General features: G+C 47.3%; 3 non-coding genes across 3 annotated transcripts; 1 reads left to right on the plus strand and 2 right to left on the minus strand.

Moving 5' to 3' along the window:
- The first annotated feature begins 982 nt into the window (after positions 1–982).
- Positions 983–1,101, plus strand: LOC148632915 (5S ribosomal RNA). The gene has a single exon (XR_015934131.1). It is a non-coding gene; the product is annotated as a 5S ribosomal RNA (ribosomal RNA).
- Positions 1,102–1,737: 636 nt separating this feature from the next.
- LOC148632916 (U1 spliceosomal RNA) lies at positions 1,738–1,901 on the minus strand. The gene has a single exon (XR_015934136.1). It is a non-coding gene; the product is annotated as a U1 spliceosomal RNA (small nuclear RNA).
- Positions 1,902–7,993: 6,092 nt separating this feature from the next.
- On the minus strand, positions 7,994–8,075 carry trnas-uga (transfer RNA serine (anticodon UGA)). The gene has a single exon. It is a non-coding gene; the product is annotated as a tRNA-Ser (tRNA).
- Between the last annotated feature and the right edge of the window lie 7,703 nt (positions 8,076–15,778).

Genomic DNA, 15,778 nt, shown 5'->3' on the forward strand with positions numbered 1-15,778 from the left:
TTGTCGGTCTTTTCAAGTGCCGAGAGCCGAGCAATCCTTCACTTGTATCGTTTCTCCCCGGTGACTAGATCTGGCCCTGCGACTCTCGACTGGGCTCACCCCCGGGGCAGCCCAGCAGGTGTGAGCCTGGCCGGCACCCGGATGGGAGATTCCACCCCGGAAAAGCTCCGGTTGCTGCTGCTCCTGCAAGAGGTGTGACTGGGACCAGTAGGGAGCGCTCACCCTGCAGGCTGTGTGGCTCTCTTACGCCCCAGCCTCCTGATGGCGACACTCTGCTGCACAAACAGGCGCCGTCCTTCGGGGGAGGCGTCAAACCGAGGTCCCGACCCTCCTTGGCCATTAGGAAACCCCAGGGCATCTCTCAAAAAGAGACGCCGGGGGTGTCCCTCTGGTGTTAGTGCTCCCCTTTACCCATCAGTCGGGGTCTCCTCCTAATCCCCGTCTCACCTGTAACAATCAATGACGAGGCCCCCCTGTCCGTGAGATTTAGTACTCGCGCAAGAGACCGGGGGCAGAGCGCGAACGCGGTCCCCCGCCCCCCACAAAGTGCGCGCTCCGGGTTCCCTCTCGGGGCCCTGCAACACAGCGGAAGGGCAGCGAGAAGGAGCCTCTTGCTCTGACGCCGCAAGGCCACAAGAGGGCGGAGGCGCCGCGCGCCCGGCCGACGTGTTGGACCGGTGCGCTTTACGTGCTGAAATAAACACGCGAAAGCCCCGAAATGTTTCCAGAGTGCTGTGCACTGGAGGTTTTTTGTCTGGTGAAGACTTGCCTGGTGCTCCTCCGTGCAGATTGTTTGTCCTCCTCCAGTGCGGGACGAGCCAACACAAGGGAGCGCATTCGCCAACATCCAGGCACGCAATGCGATTTGGAAAGCAGCTCCTTTCCAAAGAGTTGCACACGAACGATCCTTCAGTCCCGCTCGGGGGGCACGGAACCCCCGCCACACACAGCTTCAAGTAGCGAGTCAGGCGCCAGGGCTTTCGCTTACGGCCACACCACCCTGAACACGCCCGATCTCGTCTGATCTCGGAAGCTAAGCAGTGTGGGGCCTGGTTAGTACTTGGATGGGAGACTGCCTGGGAATACCAGGTGCTGTAAGCTTTTGCTCTCCCGGCCAGCAGGGGTCGCCGTTGGTGCCGTAGGCTTTGGGAGGAAAACCTGCAGGATGGAAAGGTGATCTATAGCCTCATCTCTAGAGATGTTTTGTTGCTGTGGCATGTGTGTGACCCATATTCAAAAAAAAAAACCCGTTTGTAAAACGAATATCGAAGCTGCCTCTAAATCTGCAAATGAAGATGAGTCGATAAACCACTCGTTTTTCGTATAACTAGACATATATTCATTTGTTACCGATTTCATTCATTGAGCACGGATACAATAGAGGTACAGCCATTCACTGTTTGACATGTCTGCACTGGTACAGAACCGAGCAATCAGAAAACGGGTGAAACTGTCTTTAGACTCAGCATACAGTACCGAGGCCCCCCATGACCAAATAAAGGCTAACCTCGATAATCAGCCTAAAGAACGCAGACTACAGCAAAACGACTGACTTTGAAAAGGGAATGAACGTCCGGAAGGAGTAGTGGAACTAGCTTGAGATGCTTCTCCGGACCCCTAACTAAAAGCCAGCGAGAACCAGCAGCGGCGTCCACTCCTGTCGAACCGGGATCCTTCCGCAGCCACGCAGCTCGTGGTGTCCTAACCCTCCCGTATCTGATTTTGGACCAAGCACATCAGGGGAGAGCGCGAACGCAGTCCCCCACTACCAGAAATTATGCAGTCGAGATTCCCACATTTGGGGAATTCGCAGGGGTCAGCACAGCCGGAGTGCAATGGCCGAGCCTCGCCCTGGGTGAACCTCCTTCTTGATCAAGGTATCTCCCCTGCCAGGTAAGTATGAGTTAAACAGGCCCCTGCAAGCGGCCCGCACCCACAGCACAAATCGCGCAGCCTAGGCCACCTCCTCGCCCCGCACGCCACCGCCTCCTGCTGGGCCCACTCTTTCACACACTCACACGCCACACTAACACTCAAAAGTGTGGGCAAAACGAGAAAACGAGCGCGCCGTTTCCTACACATCTGCAGTCGCCGTTGCGCATTCGCAGCATGTCCCGGGATGCAATTCGGCCTCATTTGCATAACTCCAGACCGGCAGATCGCCACGCAAGCTCGCGATGTGCGCCTGCCACACACCGAACAAACCTTTTCAGCAATTTCCAAAAAACGGGCCTGCTCGCCTGCCCACAAGGCTCCGTCTCTTACCTGCTCTCCAGAGCCTGCTGCCTTCTGTGCTTTTCTCTCGGCACCGCTGCAGTGCACACAACTCCTGCAGCGGGAGGGGGGGAGAAAGTTCCCGCGCTCTGCCGCAGGGAAGGCTCGCTCCGTGCGCACACGTCCTTTCGATGCCAGTCCAACAAGTGCACCGCATTAGCTGCGTCGGGGCTCCGGCGTGTCGCAACTCACCTCACCTCACCTCACCTCGCACTGCCCCCTCCTTGAATGTCTGGTGCTGGGCATGCCCCGCTCTCCTCCGCCTTATCTTATCGCGTGTGAGCACCGAGAACGGCCACAATGCCGGGGAATGGCACCTGTAAAGTGTTAATTGGGGCACAGGAACAGCCCGTCTCGTCTCGGGGGGGCCGGCTTCAGAGACAATACAGCAAACACAGCGGGGCGGGGGAAGAAGACGACACCACACATGCAGGTACATTCAGCTCCGGCGGGAACGAGACATTTGTCGGTCTTTTCAAGTGCTGAGAGCCGAGCAATCCTTCACTTGTATCGTTTCTCCCCGGTGATTAGATCTGGCCCTGCGACTCTCGACTGGGCTCACCCCCGGGGCAGCCCAGCAGGTGTGAGCCTGGCCGGCACCCGGATGGGAGATTCCCCCCCGGAAAAGCTCCGGTTGCTGCTGCTCCTGCAAGAGGTGTGACTGGGACCAGTAGGGAGCGCTTACCCTGCGGGCTGTGTGGCTCTCTTACGCCCCAGCCTCCTGATGGCGACACTCTGCTGCACAAACAGGCGCCGTCCTTCGGGGGAGGCGTCAAACCGAGGTCCCGACCCTCCTTGGCCATTAGGAAACCCCAGGGCGTCCCTCTGGTGTTAGTGCTCCCCTTTACCCATCAGTCGGGGTCTCCTCCTAATCCCCGTCTCACCTGTAACAATCAATGACGAGGCCCCCCTGTCCGTGAGATTTAGTACTCGCGCAAGAGACCGGGGGCAGAGCGCGAACGCGGTCCCCCGCCCCCCCACAAATTGCGCGCTCCGGGTTCCCTCTCGGGGCCCTGCAACACAGCGGAAGGGCAGCGAGAAGGAGCCTCTTGCTCTGACGCCGCAAGGCCACAAGAGGGCGAACACCTGTCTTTATTTATCAAAAAATAAAAGGAATTTGCTAGGAATGCAAACGTTAGGTTGCGCTTCTTCATGCTGCATCATCGGCATGAGTGGAGCTTTTTAAACGTCTGTACTTACTGTGCCCCATAAGAAATCGTTTGTCCCCGTTCAAAAGAGATTGTGCGATGTCCTGCAGTGTTCGCAAAGCAAACCTTTGACAGTTTGAAAAGAGGAATTTATTCTGCTTCCTGTGCGTGCAGTAGTTACGAAGTTGAACGTCTTTACACGATCTGCTGCAGTTTTCAGTGGGCGGGCTTTGTCAGATGGCTTGGAAAACCGCACTGTGTTTCGGCTCGGGAAACATCATGAGAAGTGTCCTGCATGTTTTCTGTGTATAGCTGTCTTTTAACGCATACAGAATTCATTCAAAATCATTGATTTCTCCAATTAACAAGGGTCCCTTAAAGGATGAGTCAAAGTAACGTCTAATCGGATTAGTTTCCTTAGAGCTGGTTCAGAGTTTGCTCAAGAGTTTACCTTTCACAGATGCGCAAAGAAGAATGTTGGGGGTGCACGCTTCAAGGTGCCTTACAGCTGTAGGGAGTGATTCGAGACGATTCGTGGTGTGTGCTCGTTCCCATATACCGTACGCCCCGGGGTGCAGTGCTAGGATGACGTACAATACCGCTTGGGCACGTAACGGCGTTATATGCAAGTGCGGGACGTGAGGGTTTTCGTTTGTTCATTTTGTTTTGCTCTGCTTTGCTTTGTTTCGTGGTCAAGAGGCGTAAGGTAAGTCGTAATCCAGGGAGAACACTGGTGGCAAACAGTCCGAGGTGAGAGGCGAGGTCCAAAGTCGAAAAGGCAGAAGGGGAGTCCAATATCCAGAATAAACGAGGTAATGGAAAAACCGCCAGGTAGAGCTCTCAAGGAGTAGTCTCAATACCAGCGGGAAGCTGGTAAAAATAGCACTGCGTACCGCACGGTGGAGTGTGTGCAGGTGGGTTAACTCGTGCGGCAGCGTTTGTTAATAATCACCCACTGCTGGTGCTGATTAGATCGCTTAAGAGTTGGTCTTAACTGCCTGGCGGTCATGACAAGCTCCTCTTTAAGCTGTGGTTTAGTTTTGCAATCATGTGTTTCTAGAGCAGTTATTTATGGGGGTGGGTGGGTCTTTCACAGAGGCTCAGGACAAATCCCCCGCATGAAAGTCTACTGTGTGCGTTCAGACAGTCACAGGTCAAGAGCCAGGCAGGAGGACAATGGACAGAAGAGCCAACGAGCTAAAAATAAAAGAACGAATATGAAAAAGCCACCATCTTTTTCTTTTTGACATTTTCCGACATTCATGCAAGCCAAGACAAAGTTGCTCGTAGCTACTTGTGGATTCAAATACTCTATCGAGTGCTTTGATGAGTTTTTGCAATTTGATTTGTCGTCCTGTCAGCCTGTTTCTGTTTTTTTTTTTCAATCTAGTGATGGAAAGTAAGAGGGAAATGATGGAGCAATCAATAACCGCTCCGGAAAAATGGCAGAAAGAAATGGCCCGTCACTAAGGACATTTGTGAAGCAGAGGAGTGACATCACCACAAAGGCGACTTATTCTGCTGATCGTTTTGGTGAATAATGATTGAGGCGCGTTAAGAGAAAGGTAGCTGCGTCAGCATGCTTAGGCTGCAAAGGATAAAGCAAAGGTTTACTCCATGCTGAAAAGAGAAAAAAATTAGCACAACGTTTCGGCTGTGGAGCCTTCTGCGCCATCTTCTTTAGCGATGGTGATGATGTTTACATTGGAAAAACTGAGACACGCATACCAGAGGAGCTCGAACCACCAACCTTTCAGTTAACAGCCAAATGCACTAACCGATTGCTCCACAGAGACTGACAGCCTTTTGTGCTCCCTACATTTGCAGGTTTATGGTCAAAGAAAACAGTCGTTTGCGCTTCTTGTAGCCAGCAATATTTTTTCACTGACAACCAAGAAATTGATTTCATCTTTCACAAAATGTATGGATTTCTTCAAAAACAAGTTATTCCAGAAAGGAAATGAATTCTTGCATTAAACTGAACAAAGCTGTACATGTTTGTCTGAAATGATACATTTGGCACAACAAGACACGGAGAGAGGCACAGCTGGTATTCAGACCCAGGATCGCCTGCTTACTAGGCAGGCACTTTAAGCCACTAGGGAGCACCGCACTTTTACAGACACTTGGACACATCTGCGTTCGGTGTGCACTTAACCTGCTCTCTGAGCCCGTTGCCTCTTTCCCATTTAATAGCAGAACTGACGCCAAGAGAAATGATGAGAAATGGCATTTATCTGGCACTTCTCATGTCCAAGGAGCTCAATGCCCTTGACACCTCCCCAAGGCGACAGAGCTGTGCATTCTTTGGCGACAACATTTTTTCTTTTGTTTTATTTCTATACTTATTGATAGAAAAAAAACGATATGTCATGTACTGTAAGGGAAATGTCTCTTTTCATGGGGAAAGCTAGCACCAGCAAATGTTGTGTTCAGAAGAAGTGATTTAACATGACACGTGACCTAACATACCGGAGCAAAAGCTCACCCAGCAAGCCCTGCTTTACTTCTACAGGAGAGAAGTAGAGTCTGCAAGATGTTCAGCTGGGTAGCTATGTCAGCATGCCTCGGCTGCAAAGGAACAAGTAATAGGTTTATTGCATGCTGAAAAGAGAAGAAAGGAACCACAACGTTTCGGCCATGAGGTCTTCTCACACCTGAAGAAGCCTCACACCTGTAAAAGGTTCCATGGTTTCTTTCTTCTCTTTTCAACATGGAATACACCTATTGTCTGCAAGATGTGACAATTTCACGGTGTTTTGGAAGAAAACCTTTTTTCTTTGAATTCAAAATCAATCGGAATTTCAGCACGACACATCAACACTTTTTCTGTTTTAAGGAGATGATATTTTAAACCTGATAAAAATAGTAGGAAACACAAGTTTCTTGCTGTGAAAATTTAGATGGGGAAGTGTACTACTGGTAGCAGTGTAGAGCTCTCTGTGGTGGAGTGCAAGCGCATGTTCTATGGGCCAGTGGCGTAATGGATAATGCGTCTGATTTCGGATCAGAAGATTGTAGGGTCGAGTCCTGCCTGGCTCGTGAGGCTTTTAAACCTCTCAGGTTCCTCGGTAACAGGTTGCCGTCGTGTATATGAACTTTAGAAAAGCATTTGCCACAACCCGTAAATTAGCACGCAAGTGTGGGCTAGTTAACACAGAACTGTATGGAGATCATCTCCAGCTCCGAGCTCAATTGAAATCAGCTGAATTTGTGCTCAGTAGGGTTGGGAGGACTCAGCATTGCTATTGTTCTAATTGGCATGAACTGCAGGGGATCTGAATCAGAACATGTCAGTTAGTTCGATCATTGCGTCAATATGTAGGCCACGTTAATATAGAATTATTACTTTGTCTGTCTCGTCTTTGTATATAGCTGAATGTCCCTGACAATTTCATGTTAGTTTTTAAGAACGACATTGGTGCTAATATATACATATATAGCATATAAGGAACACGTAAAAGTTGAGTCCATGCTGAAAAGATAAGAAAACCGCCACAACGTTTCATCTTGGAATAAATCTTTACTTGTTGTTTTGCAGCCTACCCATTCTGACCTAACTCCTCCCTTGAAATTCCCTAACAGATAAGGGTACGTAACGGCTCATGCGATGCTCAGTTGCAATTTGTCCCAAAACAAACAAGAACAGCAGCTGAGGGTTTCAGTTTGAACATGCACTGTATTAAAGCAGCTTTTATTTCCATTGATAAATGCTAGATATTCCTACAGAGATTCTCCAGGTGAGTAAGCGATTCCTGTTTCTGTTTCTATTTCTGTTTCATATATATATACAGTATATATATATATGTTACATGTGTCTCTGCAATAGTATAAATGTGTTATACACTATCAGGGGCTGCTTTTTTGTGCACCTCATCTACAACAAGGGTTTTTTTTTCATTTATGTTTGTGGACCTTCACCATTTGAGGAAGTGAGTTAGATAAGAAAGTTACAGGTATGGTGAGCAATGACTGACAAAGGCACGTACTGCGTATTCCTTACAGAAGTGTAAGCAATTTGTTCTAAAAAACACCGACTAAAGTCCAACATCGTTAGCAATCTTATTACTTAAACAGAATTAACATCAATAAACTGTAAGGTGCTGGTACATGCGAGTAGATTTGATCTTCTATTAAACAAAAATGCAATTACAGCTCTAAAAAGGTCAACCTAGACTTCTGTAACAGATCTGTTCAGGTCATCGCTGTTCCTCTGACCTTGTGAGTCTTTGGAATTTTAAAAGGGTATTTTGCTTGCCTTTCATGTGGTCTGTGTACAAGTCACTGTGGCGTATGCGGTCCTACACAGCCTTGCTATAGACGTGACGAGCCTCCGCTATGTTGCAATGGAGAACAGGTTCAGTACGGAGCTGCCGAGAAAATTCAGCTGGAAAGCTCGTTACAGAAAAGCATCGTTATCTGTGTCCAGCTGCAAAGCGTCCTTCGTGGATGCTGAAGAATCGATTTCACAGGCTGCGGGTCCAGGCGATTTAGAGTGTTAAAGGTCCCAGCGAAAACGAAACGGCACTGGTCCTTTTACACGCACACACGCAACCAAATGCAAAGGACACCGTAGTCGGTAGGATTTAAACCTGCGCGGGGAGACCCCAACGGATTTCAAGTCCGTCACCTTAACCACTCGGCCACGACTACAGCGAGCGCCGCGGCCGCTGCCTTCTTGCTACAATCGAACAGGGAGTGCGAGGCGGCGGCGGTGGCGGAGGCAACTTTTTTCAAGTTCGCTCTCCGTTTAAGAAACCTTTTACGCCATACGTGCAAGCACACACACACACACCTCAGAGGACTTAAGGGTGGCTTCAAGTTGGAATGATAAAGTCTCCCCGTTCGGACATGAAAACAGAACGTTCTTAGACAGAAAGCAATCAACAACGGAGACATGTGGACGACGATTTCAGTCACTGCACTTTGAATAGCATTTTTAGTCCAGTTACAGGAGATGCACCAATGGCCCTTGACCTACGCTCTTACCAATGCCTTGAACATTCAAACAAAACAGCCCTCAAGTCCTGCGGTTTAATATAACGCTGTTACGTGTCGAGGCAGTATTTGACTCTGTCCTACCGTTGAGACACGGGGCGTATATGGAAACGAACACATGCTACGTATTGTCTCTAATCGGTCCCTACAGTTGGAAGGCTCCTTGAAGCGTGCACCCCCATCATTCATCTTTGCGCATCTGTGAAAGGTAGACTCTTGAGCAATGTTTGAGCCAGCTCTAAGGCAACTAGTGCTATTGGACAGACACCTCTGGAAGATCCTAAGAGTCTCTTAACACCACTTCCAGCAGCAAGCTTAATTGTTCGCTGGAGGTCTCCCACCCAGGTACTGACCAGGCAAAGAATCACCAGTACATTGAATGTGGAAGTTAATCCTGAAATCCAATTACATATCTCAAGGTAAGACAAATCCATAAGAACATGTCTTAGTATTACTTCATTTACATTAGTATGGCACTGAGATGGTGCTCTTCTTTAAGCTGTGGTTTACAGATGCAGCCATTCAAAACAAGCGGGCGATACCGCAATATTTTGCGGTGCGCTTTACTCAGTCTACCACGACTTACCGTAAATTCTCCTATAGTACCGCAATTAAAATAATAGTATCCGGAATTTCCACAAGGTGGAGCTAATAAAGCTCATCCTCTCATGTTTGAGCTGTCGCCATCAAAGTCTTTACCGAAGATATTACTAATAGTATTAATAATGAATGACCTTGGACAAGCTGTAAACTCAAAGTATTGCCCTGGTCCACATTCTTTTTTTCATCGACCATCTTTGTAAAAGTAACACCACAGCATTTCGCAATCACGCATTTGTTTCCAATCATGCAAAGCACAGTAATTTTTGAAAATCTCCTATTCACCATGCCTTTCACCTGCTCATAAAAGAGATCAGTTTAGGAACATAAACACAGTACTGTATGCAAACTGTACTGTATACAGATGCAGCCATTCAAAATGGGTGGGGTATTTCGCGGCATACCCCGGTCGGTATGTCGTGGTATCACGCGGTATCACGCGGTTAATCGCGTCATTTGACGTCATGCTGGAAACTATCCGGCGTCACCTTGTAAAACCGCCAGGGGGAGCTTAACCTCTCATGTACAGCATTTGAGCTTTTAATTTTGAACTGTGTATTACAGCATGTTAATCATTAGTCATTAAAATGTTGGTATATTTTATGAAAGCAAGATTGCTCAGTTGGACAGAAGTACACAACCTACCTTTATCAGAAATATTTATGCATCAAAGCCTTTACCGAAGATATTACTAATAGTATTAATAATGAATGACTTTGGACAAGCTGTATACTCAAAGTATAATTTCTTTAGCACATTTGTACAAGCACTTGGAATCTGTCCAAGCCATACTTTGTCAGGCATTTTGTTTTAGTTCAACGGGCATAAAAACTCCCTTGCTTTTAACAGGGCGTTTCATAATTTTAAACTACGAAAATGATTTAAAATGCGACACTTATCATTCAACTAGAGCTCAAAATATCACAAGGATCCTCAAGAGCACAGCAAAGACTATTTTAAAAGATACTTGTATGAGATACATGAGAATCCAGGCTTTTTTATCAACGCTTTCTTTTCCGTATACCAGATTTTATGGAACCACTTCAGAAGGGTGTCAGCCAGTCAGATTCCAGGAATCGGTACTTTAAAGGAAAAATACACACCGGTATTCCATTTCTCCCTAACTATTTTAAGCATCGAAGTATTTAACTAGCATGTGAAATAGCGTGTGAAAAAGTGGTAGTTTTAAGCTTTTCTGCTAATATAATATGGAATCGCGTATCTAAAGAATTTAATAACGATATGATTATATTCGTGTACTGCGACAGGGCTGTGTAGGGCTGTTTCGCCTCCATCTTCATGCGACTTCCCTTGTAGCCTACTGGTCTACGTGCGCGATTGCCAACTCACAGGTTGTGTGTTCAAATCCAGCTGGTGCTGGACTCTTCTTTTAACAAACATTTCTTCGAAAAAATAGAATAGCAATATTATGGACAATCAATTGACTTTTATATTTCAAAATATCACAACATGATCGATTCTAAGTCATTTTTGATAACAATGAATAGTCACCTTCTTCCCTTCTGACAACGGTCACTGCTTCTGCTTCCTGCTTCTATTGTGTGTGTGTGTGTAATAGAGTAAATTTTTATAGAGAAATGGAGGCTGGACAGTATGCGTTACAATATAAACATTTATATTGATTTAAATCGTGTTTTGATTTAAATCGTAAACGCGTGTTTAATTATATGTGTTTTTTTAATCATAATCAGGCTAATGCAACATAAATTGATACAGTATCTTTGTCTTCTAAGTATTGTTGTAACAGAAGAAATAAGGTTCTTGATCCCGAGATGAAGTAAAACAGATGAGTTTATTGCATGCAAGGAACAATAAAGCCGAAGTCTTGTTTCCCGCAAGAAACAACAAAACCGAAGTATTGTTCCCCGTACTGTTACAAACTTTTGGGTTATATAGTGTTTTCTTCTCCGTTTCTGACGTCACTCGGTCTGATGGTAAAGAGGGGGGTTCATGGTATTTGGCCAGTTTACGATGTTCTGGACAAATGGTCAGTTTAACATTACACCCAGGGGGGTTCCTAGCTTGCATCTGCAATCCTTATCAGTTAACCCCCCTTTCCTGCCATAAACCCCAGCTTGTGACTTGAAAATCTAAACCCCCTACAGAATGAATCTTTCTTCATTCCCCCCTTATAAAATATGGCATACGTCAGTGTAGCCTATTTTTATACATACAATGTCAGGGCAGATCTTTCCTTTCTTGGCGAACAGGTATGTATTGCCATGACATTGTACGTTCCACAGTTATAGCAAGATGTGATACATGTTTTTGTGCACGTGATGATTACAATTATACATATAAACAATACTATTCCTACAAATAAACACTGTAAAAAGGTTCCACCCCAGGCCCCAAACACAGACTTTACCCAAGACCCAATTCCCCAATTTTCAGTATAATAGTCCTGATATTTCTGTCCCTCATTGTAAATGTGTTGGGCCAGATCTGAGATGTGCTCAGAATTATCAGGGATATATGTGCAGCATTCAGTGCCAATTACTGCACAAGTTCCTCCTTGGGCCGCCAGTACATAATCTAAAGCTAGTCGGTTCTGCATGGCCACTGTTCTGAGGGCTACCATCTCATCATTAACAGCCTTCAGACTAGATGAGGTAGAATTTGCTAATTCTTCTAAAGTCGAGGCCATTTGAATTAACTCTCGACTCAGAAAGTTCATGCCGGCTTGTGGAAATATTATACCTAAATAATATTCCCAATCAGCCAATTTTCTTTGTGGTCTGTGGTTAGGTCCGAAGGGGCTGTGGGTTTGAACACGGATATGAGGAACCACATATCCTAAATAACATGAGCCAGACCACTGGGCTGGCAACCATGGGTAGGCTCGTTTTCCACAACTGAAATATGTTCCGTTTGGCGCTCCCCATGCCTCTGAAAATAAGAAGCTTATACCAAATTGTGGGGTGTGCCGATCCCATCCTGGAATTTGGAAGGTAGAGGTGGATATATTTGCAGCGATGGTAAGGTTGCAACGACTCCATCCAACCAAGTGCAGACCATTAGTGTGCTGAAAACATATGTTTCCCTCACGTTCCTTATTTAGAGTCAGGTATGGTGGTGTATGGCTTCTGTTATATTTAGGAGCGTAAGAGCCTGTGAAACTCGTGGGCTCTAAGCCTCGCTCCTGTAGATATTGTAATGTTGTGTAGGTTAAAGTCGTGTTATGGCAACCCCCATAGTTTGTCATATTAAAATCTCCTAAATTATCCCTCCAAATGATCATGCCTATGACTTCCTCGAGACGCCAAGGAATGGCCCCCATAGGAAGTCCTTCCTGTACATATTTGGGTAATGCGGCACACACCCAGCAGGCACTTTGGTTGGTTTTCTTAGCTGTCAGATAGGAGAGGCCTAAAAAGGAATTAATTCCATGTTCTCCTTTGTGGGAGAGATGATCATTAATCCCTGCGGAACATAGTCCTACAGCAACAATTATCGTTATTGACAGAAATGATTTCATTCTGAGTCTGTAAATGGGGATGAGGCTCGTCGGCAGTGTGACGCGTGGATCCAGCGATCTTTTCCTTCCACTCGAACCGCAGACTCAGTTGTCAACAGGATCTGGTAGGGTCCGTCCCACCTGGGCTGGAGAACCTGTGAAGGAAATTTCCTGATCCACACCCACTCTCCTGGGATGAGGTCGTGCCCTCCTTCAGGTGGTGGTCCCCACGCCTCCAGGACCTGCTCGCGGGCTCCTTGGGTGGCCTCTGTCAGCAACTTGCAATACTGTAACAGAGAATCAGTTAGTATACTCAAGCCTACTCTGTCATGTCCTGGAGAGTCACTCAGTCTCATGGGACGCCCCGTGATCACCTCAAACGGGCTCAGCCCCACTATTCGATTTGTCCCAGCCCGGATGCTGCACAGTACGGCGGGCAATGCATCCACCCAGGGGATCCCTCCCAGGTGGTACTTTGTCAATTTAGCTTTCAAAGTCCGGTTCACCCGTTCCACCATGCCGGAGGACTGCGGGTGATGAGGGCAATGCAGGTCCCATTTGATCCCTAGTAGGTCTGCCACCACCTGACACACTTTTCCAGTAAAATGTGTGCCCTGGTCTGAGTCTATGCGACACGGGAGTCCCCATCGGGGAATTACTTCTGTCACGAGATATTTGGCAGTTGTCTGCGCAGTCTCTCGTTTGACAGGGACAGCCTCCACCCATCTAGAAAACTGGTCCACCATCACTAGGAGACCTGTTTTCCCTTTACAGGGTGGCAGTGAACAATAGTCTATTTGCCAGTGTCTAAAGGGCCCCTCGGGTGCAGGACGTCGAAGATTAGGAGCCCGAACCGGCGGTGCTCCAGAGGCTTTTTGGCACTCGCCACAGCGTTGTACCACATCAGCTGCGAAGGGTGTGAAGCCTGTGCCCACCCAGCTCTGAGCAAAGCGTCGAGTCATTCGGCTAACACCTGGGTGCCCTCTGGAGTGTATTTGCTGTGCCAGGTAGGGCATTAGTTGCTTGGGACAGGCGGGTCTGCCTGTACGCTGCCACCTCCAGGTCCCATCCTTCTGCAGCCCCACATTGCGTTCCATCCAGGTCCATTTCTCAATCCTTAGGGCCTGGGCCTGGAGCTCGCTGAGCTGTTCCGTCCGGAGTGCCTGTATGTTCACTGTGCAAACTGAAATAATCTGAAGAGGTTTTTCTATAGCCCACTCCTCCCATTGCCCCAGGGCAGCTTGACGTGCTGTCCAGTCTGCCAGCTTATTGCCCCTGGCCTCGGGAGTGTCCTCTCTGCTGTGGCCCTTACATTTGACTACAGCTACCTGCTTTGGGAGTTGGAGAGCCACAAGCAGCTCAGACACCAGATCTGCATTCTTTACCGGAGTGCCAGCAGAGGTTAAAAAATCCCTATTACTCCATAACCTTCCAAAGTCATGGTATACTCCAAATGCATATCATGAGTCTGTGTATATTATGGTGGTCTTGCCTTTTGCTAATTTACAGGCTTCCACCAAAGCTTTCAGTTCAGCTCACTGTGCTGACGTGGGTACCTCAAATCTTCCCCCACATTGGATATCATGTTCTGTAGTCACAGCCCAACCCGCTTTCCTCTCCCCACTAGAATTTATGAATGAAGTTCCATCAGTGAAGAGGATGAGGTCTTCATTCCTTAGTGGTTGCTCGGCTATTTTGATGCCCTCATCTTCTCCCATTGCCCAAACATCACAGCTGTGTTCTAACATGTAGGCTTCTGATGGGTCAGGTAACAATGTGGCTGGATTTAGAGCTCCTTCACGTTCAATGGTAATATTTGGAGCCTCTAACAAGACCTGCCACTTGCTCCATCGTATCGCATTAACCTGACTGACCCGATTCAGGGACATGAGGGTGTGTACCGCATGTGGGCATCGAACAATCAGTTGTTGATCTAGTACTATGTTATTGACTGCCTGTACTGCTAGACAGACGGCCTGAACGGCTCGTAGACATGGACCCCAGCCCCTGGCTACCTCGTCCAAGGATCCAGAGTAATACCCTACCGGGCGGTACCTACCCCCATGTTCCTGTGTTAGTACAGCTGTCCAAAATCCATTCTTTTCACTTACGTAGAGGTAGAATGGTTGATCTGTCTGAGGAAACCCCAATGCAGGAGCCTGTAACAGAGCTTGTTTTAAATCATTAAAAGCATGTTCAGCTTCAGGACTCCAAGCAATAGGATCAAGGGACCTCCCTCCCCCCTTTAATAGGTCTGTAAGTGGTTTGGCCCTTTCAGAAAAAGCATCAACCCAATTTCTATTGAAATTGCACAGACCCAGAAATGATCGGAGCTCTCTCACCGTATTGGGACTAGGGTGTGTTCGGATTGCCTAGGCCCGATCTTCTGTCAATTCCCTTTTTCCCTGACTAATCTTTTGTCCCAAGTAAATTACGGTGTCTAGGCATAACTGTGCTTTGCTATAACTAGCCTTGTGTCCTTTTTTAACCAGTTGGTTGAGAATAATTTGGAGGTCCTTCTTGTGGGTTTCCTCGTCAGGAGACGCGATTAAAATATCATCCACATATTGGATAACGACGGAGGACACTTGAGGCAGCTCCCGGAGATGCCTCCGAAGTGCCATGTGATACACGGTGGGGCTGTTATGAAACCCCTGTGGTAACCTGGTCCAAGTATATTGTTCTCCATCTACAACAAAAGCGAACCAATCTTGTAACTCTGGGTGTAGAGGAAAAGACCAGAACCCATTAGCCATGTCAATTACTGAAAACACCTGGTGCTCAGGGGTCAGTAGTTGAAAAATAGCAGAGGGGTCTGCTACCAAGGGGGTGAGACGGTTGATGTGTTGATTAGCTTTTGAGTAATCAACTGTGAATCGCCATGCTCCGCTGGCTTTCTTTACGGGCCATATTGGACTGTTGCTTGTACTATGTGTTTTTCGTACAATGCCTTGAGTCAATAGTTTTTGTATTACTGGTCGAACCCCTTCCTCCGCCTCTTTGTTGATTTTATATGGCTTTGTGTATGGCGGGGATTTCCCAGTAAATGTGGCGGGTTCCATATCCAGAAGCCCGCATTCGTCCTTATCCATAGTCCAAATTGAATGCCCTTTTAGTTCGTCTTTTTGGAGGGACCAGATGTTTACCTCCACCCTCTCCTCATGTATGGTTAATGTAACCCCTTGTAGGTATTTCAGAGCATCCCATCCCAACAGATCTGGGGTAGATCCTACCCACATGACAGCATTAAATGTTACCTCCCCATCTCCTAGTCTAATCT

This window comes from Lepisosteus platostomus, unplaced genomic scaffold (genome assembly GCF_059453375.1).
Source record: "Lepisosteus platostomus isolate fLepPlt1 unplaced genomic scaffold, fLepPlt1.hap1 Scaffold_54_H1, whole genome shotgun sequence".
Classification (NCBI taxonomy): domain Eukaryota; kingdom Metazoa; phylum Chordata; class Actinopteri; order Semionotiformes; family Lepisosteidae; genus Lepisosteus; species Lepisosteus platostomus.